This window comes from Sorex fumeus, unplaced genomic scaffold (genome assembly GCF_029834395.1).
Source record: "Sorex fumeus unplaced genomic scaffold, SorFum_2.1 ptg000015l, whole genome shotgun sequence".
NCBI lineage: Eukaryota > Metazoa > Chordata > Mammalia > Eulipotyphla > Soricidae > Sorex > Sorex fumeus.
Window position 1 is genome coordinate 2916909 of NW_026606072.1, and position 6000 is coordinate 2922908.

Consider the following 6000-nt stretch of genomic DNA (forward strand, 5'->3'; position numbering starts at 1 on the left):
GACCTTGGTCTTATAAGACATGTGTGTTAATGAGGGGGGTCTGCCTGGAGGCAGAGACTGGCAAAAACCCTTGGAAAACAATGTCTTCTGGGCACATTCACAAAGGTGAGTTACCTCCTTTAACAGACTGGCTGACTTCATACCCCAGAAAAGGCTGCAGATCTGGCCAGAGCAGAGCAGAGCAGCGGGCAGGGCTGTCAGCTGAGCGCTGGCTGACCAGCCCTGCCAGATTCTTAAAGGGAAATCTTTTCTTAGGCGAGGGGTGGTCACCTGAGCTCAGAAGGGGTCTTCAGGGGGCTGGCCACAGAGCCTCAGAATTATTTCCACGTTTTTAATGTACATTTCATAAGCAAACTTATGGCCTGGCAGCCAGGAGTCAGAGCTAATTCTCAAAGCCCATGATTCCGACGGTTAAGAGCCACAGCAATTAAACTTTTCACCTGTTTCTTCCTTGTGCTCTTCAGTACTTTTACTATACTATATAGTCACACACATATGCACACACACACACACACACACACACACACACACATTAAATGGATTAATGGATAATTTAAGGAATCTAAAGTCTATTCCTAAAAAATTTCCAAATCCCCTAAATTTGACAAAGAAAATGAGGCTCAGAGAAGGTAAGATTTTTACCCAAGGTTACAAAGCAAGCGGCAGAATTAGAATTAGCAGCACTCCCCTGACAAAAAAGTCAGCGAGTCAGAAGGGAAATCTTTGCCAGCAAGCTCCAAAGAAGACAAACCAACCGTTCCAGCTTATCAATCAATACTGTTTTAAGTCCAGTGGTGGAAGATCCTAAATTGCCTGTGGTTAGGTCAACGCGGGCTGATTCCGTGGGATACAGGTAGAGGTCACTAACAGGATAATTTCCAATTCAGAGAACAAGCACCCTAGTCCCTGTTTTCCCTCCTCGGGGCCTTCTGGCTCCCCAGTGACCCGACTTTGCCCGACTTCGCCTTCCCACTCTGCCTCCAGCGACTTTTCTTTGCAGTCCCTTCTGCCCAGCGGTGAACCAGCTGCTACCGGGCTCGGGGTTAAGGGTGACAGCCCCGAGGCAGCTTACCTGCCAGCACCCCTTCTATTTCCTTTTTCCTGCAGGGGGGAGTCACGCCTGTCGGATCAACGCAAGTGGCACCAAACTTTGCCCACGGGATACCCGCGAGGCTGCGACGGCGGCGGCGGCGGCGGGGAGCATCCCGGAGTCCCGAGGTGCGCCCGCGCCTCACCTGCCCACGCCGGGCCCGGCTCCCCGCGACTCATTTTTCTTTTACCTCTGGACGTAAATCATGTGCATTTCTGGAATCCCGCAAATCAAAGCCCGCAACGCCTTTCCAGGGTGCCCTGGGGGTTTTTCCCAAAGCGGAACGTGTACAGTTGCCAAACAAACAAAAACCTCACGGACCCCCGGTAACCCCCCCCCCCCCAACAAAACAAAACAAAACAAAACAAAACACAAGTGGGGGCTGGCGGAGAGATGTTGCTAGTCTCCCTAGATCTCCCGAGAAGCTCGGGTGTCCCCCCTCAAGCTGGCAGCTGCTCCCGGCGCGTGTCGGAGCAGCGGCCGCCCACCCGCGCGCTCCCCTCGGCGCACGCCGGCCTCGAACCCGCAGCTCCGGCGCCGCGCCCGGCCGCCCGCGCCCGCCGCCCGCCGCCCCGCCGGGCCCGCCGCCGCTTACTCACTTTTGCCCGCGAGCAAAGTCTGCCATCTCAGTCCGGGAGCACTTCCTGCCAAATGTGCAGATCCATGGCGTGGGGTGCGGAGCTGCCGCGCGAGCCGCCGGCAAAATCCAGAATGAGGGAGACGGGAGAGAGTAAGACCGAGAGGCAGGGGGGAGGGGGGAAGGGGCGGAGGAGCCGGAGTGGGAAGGGGGTGGAGTGGGGGTGCAGCCGAGCCCCGAAGACCGTGTCTGGGGATTGCAAGCCTCCGTTCCCCTGTCCCCAGCCCAGTGGCTCTGCAAGAAGCAGCCCAACCCGGTGCACTTGTTCACTCTTTCTTCATTAGAGGAGGAGTCAGTGTTGCAACATTTCTGTTCCTTGCTGGAGGCAAAAACAGTGATTTTCTTCAGTGTGCAAAATGACCAGCGCCTGCCAATTTTACAAGGTGAGGGGGAAGAGCCGGCATGCAGGAGAGAAGCGAAGGAGACATCACCTATTCTCCTCGCCCCGCGTTGGTTTTTCCTGATGAGGGGTAACCCGCGGGGGACGCTAGCCCGTGGCACTTACAAAACAATCATTAAAAAAAAAAATGTCTTCGTAAATGCAATGACCTCAAAGAGGGTATGTGCCCCGTCTGCCAAGATTGTTGAGAGCCTCCGTGTCAAATTTCTTTCCTTATTTTTGAATAACGTGAATGTCAGCTTGACAGTAGCGGTGTCTTGGGGGATTTGGATTTCATCTTTCTTGAGGAAGAGGCTTGAGAGTGGACAGAGCAAAAATTAGCAGAAATCAGAAACCTGGGCAGGCTGACTTTTCATGTAGGTTACTTCAGAGCCTAAGTGGTCTGCACCTAGGTTGCTTTTCACGCGTTCAGAATGTGTCTTTGTCAGAGGGCTGTTTGTGGTTCTGACCCTTTCCCTGATCATAGCAAAACCGAGCAGTGCCACCACCTTTTCTCTAGCCAAAAAAAGTACCTAAAGGAATCATACTATTTGCCTGGATCAAATAATTCTTCCCCAATGAGGAAGTCACTAGTTGTATTAGATCTGATTGTTTCATAACCAGGAGGCTAAAAAAAATGCTATCAATTTTCCACAAACAAACAAACAAACAAACAAAAAACCCAACAGCAAAAAATGTTATTAGAAGGCTAGATTTTCGTCCTTTAATTATTACTCTGGAGTATAAGTGGCAAATGGCTTTTACCATCGCCACCTTTTGCCGAGCCTCAGGAAGTCACTGTAAATTCCAGTATATTTTGCTGTTGTCTTTGGACTTAAATCCCAGAGGCTCTTGGGATGTAAGTGCTTCAGCCAGGTTCCCTGGATCCCAGGGTGTTGACTCTGTCCTGAGGGGCTCAGGGGATCCCTCCTCACACACAGCCTCCAAAGGCTTCCTTCACACCCAGCTCCCTGTCTGTTTACTTCTGCCTGGGAGGGAGTGGCCTTGGAGGCAGGCAACTCCTATTTATTTTTGCAACCGCAGGATGATATGGGGTGCTTCAACGCAGACTATTTCTGTGACCTTCATCGAGCCAAGAGCCCCATTGTGGGGAGTAGCTCTGATCAAACCATGGTCATTGCTGGTACAAAACAATTGCTCAGGTCACCCTACGTGATCAGCTCTTCCAAGGCAGTGACCTTTCTTCCTTTTCATTTTCCTTTTTCTTTTTCCTCTATGTTGTGTCCTTGGGAGTGACTAATCTACATTTCACTGGGGGATAGGGCTATCAGCAATGTTGGGTCACACAGGTGTGACCCCCCTAACTCTCCAACACTCTGGGTGAATTTCTTCTTTTCTTCCTAAATTGCCCCTCCAGCTGAGTCTGAAACACCCATGCTCACCCCCAGCTGCCAAGACCTTGTCCTGAAGCCAGATGCAGAGAAAAGAGCCCCAGGGTGGCTTCCTTAAGCTTCACATGCACCTCACAGTCCATTAGCAGTTCTAAGAGATGCCTCAGAAGTACTGAGAGGGGATTATTAAACACCAGCAAGAGGCTGGTATTTGGGGTGGCAGATGGAAAACTGATAGAACAGAAAGTCTAGAAACAATGAGTTCTCTGTTTCCCTTCCTTTGCCCCCACCTTCTTCATGTATCACAGTCTTTTTCTACCCCAAGGGTTTCCTTCATTTTCACTTACAAAATGCTCTTAGCTTCTGGGGCTGTTTGAGCCCTTTGGGTGGCTTTATACCTTAACTGACTGTTTTTCCTCTGTCAAACTTTCTGAGAGAATCATCTGCACCTCTCAGCTTCCCTGGGTCCTACCTAACACTCAGGCCACCTCACCTCTGCTTTTCAGTCTTGATCATGGGCAGCAATACTCTGAGAAGCGGTTTCAATGCACAGTGGCTGGATGTCACTTGCAGAACTTTGCATTTAGGAGGTTTGGGGTGGAGGGGCTCCCTGTCTTTTTCTGTGTCTACAAAGGTGCTGTGACAAGGTTTAAAATGGCAACCTCGGTTCCCTTTGTACGAACTGGCTTCCAGCTTCCAGCAGCTTCCTCCGCAGCTGCTGGTCTCTGTCGAGCTACCCAGGTCCTTCTGCACTCCTCTGCAGGCTTCACTCGTTGAACATCTCATTCCTTGGCTTTCCCCATGTGCCCTGTCCTCTCTGCCTGTCAGGACCATTTGGGTGCTGACATTTTGATGTTTGCCATCTTGGTATTCTTTCTGAAAGGGAATAGTTTTGCTTGGGTCTTTTATCTTTGTTCTGTGAGGACCACATTACTTTAGAAAAAAATTAAAATGGGGCAATACTCAGTAGTTGATGCCTGTCTTGCTTGCATGAGGCCCTGAGTTGGATCCACTACATTGCTCTACATCACTGTGATGCCCGCACTGCAGGAAGTGATGGCCCTAAAGTAACCAGAAAGTATGTAGCCCCTTGACTTCTAGACACCACTCCCATTGTAACAGCAAAAAAAGAAAAATGTTAAAAATATACAAAGAGTAAAACAAAAATTCATAATCCCAGCACTGGAGAAAGACATTATATTTTGGTGGAAAAGAGAGTTCAGTAGTCAGGCGGCTTGAGCTGGAATTACCTCCTGCCCTTAACCAAGAACCACAGGGTTTAACCCTGGAGGTCCCCATCTCCCCTCACCCCAAACCACTCTCTATAAAATACAATCCTAAACCATATGTCTTCCTTTTTTTAAACTTTATTTTTATATTTCACCCCACGGTCACGGTCTTATATATCACAGTCCTCCCGTTGTTCATCGATTTGCTCGAGCGGGCCCAGTAACGTCTCCATCGTGAGACTTCTTGTTACTGTGTTTGGCATCTCGAATACGTCACAGGGAGCTTGCCAGGCTTTGCCATGCGGGCGAGATACTCTCGGTAGCTTGCCGGGCTCTCCAAGAGGGGTGGCCATGTTGGCTGCGTGCAAGGCAAATGCCCTACCACTGTGCTATGAATAACAGTCATTCATTGTTGGGTTTTTGACATACAATGTTTCACCACCAATCCCACCTCCAGGGTCAACTTCCCTCTACCAGTGTCACCAGATTTCCTTTCCTACCTACCCACTCCAACCCCAGCCTGATGTCTTGACAGGCAGCTTTTAAAATTTGGCTATTAGAGGGCTGGAAAGATAGCACAGCGGGTAGGGCATTTGCTTTGCACACAGCTGACCTGGGTTCAATTCCCAGCATCCCATATGGTCCTCTGAGCACCGCCAGGAGTAACTCCTGAGTGCAGAGCCAGGAGTAACCCCTGTGTATCGCCGGGTGTGACCCAGAAAGGAAAAAAAAAAGAAATTTGGCTATTAATGTTTGGGTGTCCTGAATTCAGTGTTGTTGACTCCATGGTTTGAATATTTAGCTCCATCATTCCTTAACACCACCAATGGCTTCCTGCTTTTAACTAGTCAGAGGTGACCCTTATTAAGAGGTCAGTGCACATGTATTCTTTCTACTGTGTATACATACACAGCTCTAAATGAATAGACATATATTTTTTAAATGGCAATAGAATTTCTGTGGTTTATCATTTTGTTAAGCTCAGTGCAGTTAGACAGTCCAGGTTACTAGCTGTAGACTTAGCCCATTCTTTTTTGCGGGGTGTGGAGCTCCCAAAAGTTGCCCAGAGGAGGGCACTCGGGTAGTGAATACAACAAGCTTGTCCCTTAACCTCTGTACTCTCTCTCTTTCTCTCTCTCTCTCTCTCTCTCTCTCTCTCTCTCTCTCTCTCTCTCTCTCTCTCTCTCTCTCTCTCTTTCTCCTCTTTCTCCGTTTTGAAATGACTGCTTGGTTTGCAGTTTGTTTCACCATGCTTCCAATTGCTAGATCTTTAGTTATTTCAATTTTTTATTGTAAAAAATCACTACCATGAT

General features: G+C 49.2%; 1 protein-coding gene across 3 annotated transcripts in view; it reads right to left on the reverse strand.

Moving 5' to 3' along the window:
- Nucleotides 1–1800, reverse strand: part of PRLR (prolactin receptor) — a 193203-nt gene extending 191403 nt beyond the window's left edge. The window contains exon 1 of one of the 3 annotated variants that reach the window (XM_056112121.1): nucleotides 1690–1800. The gene's annotated coding sequence lies outside the window, so the exon portion shown is untranslated. The remainder of the gene's footprint in view (nucleotides 1–1689) is intronic. The other 2 variants (XM_056112122.1, XM_056112123.1) reach the window with 2 other exon arrangements.
- Between the last annotated feature and the right edge of the window lie 4200 nt (nucleotides 1801–6000).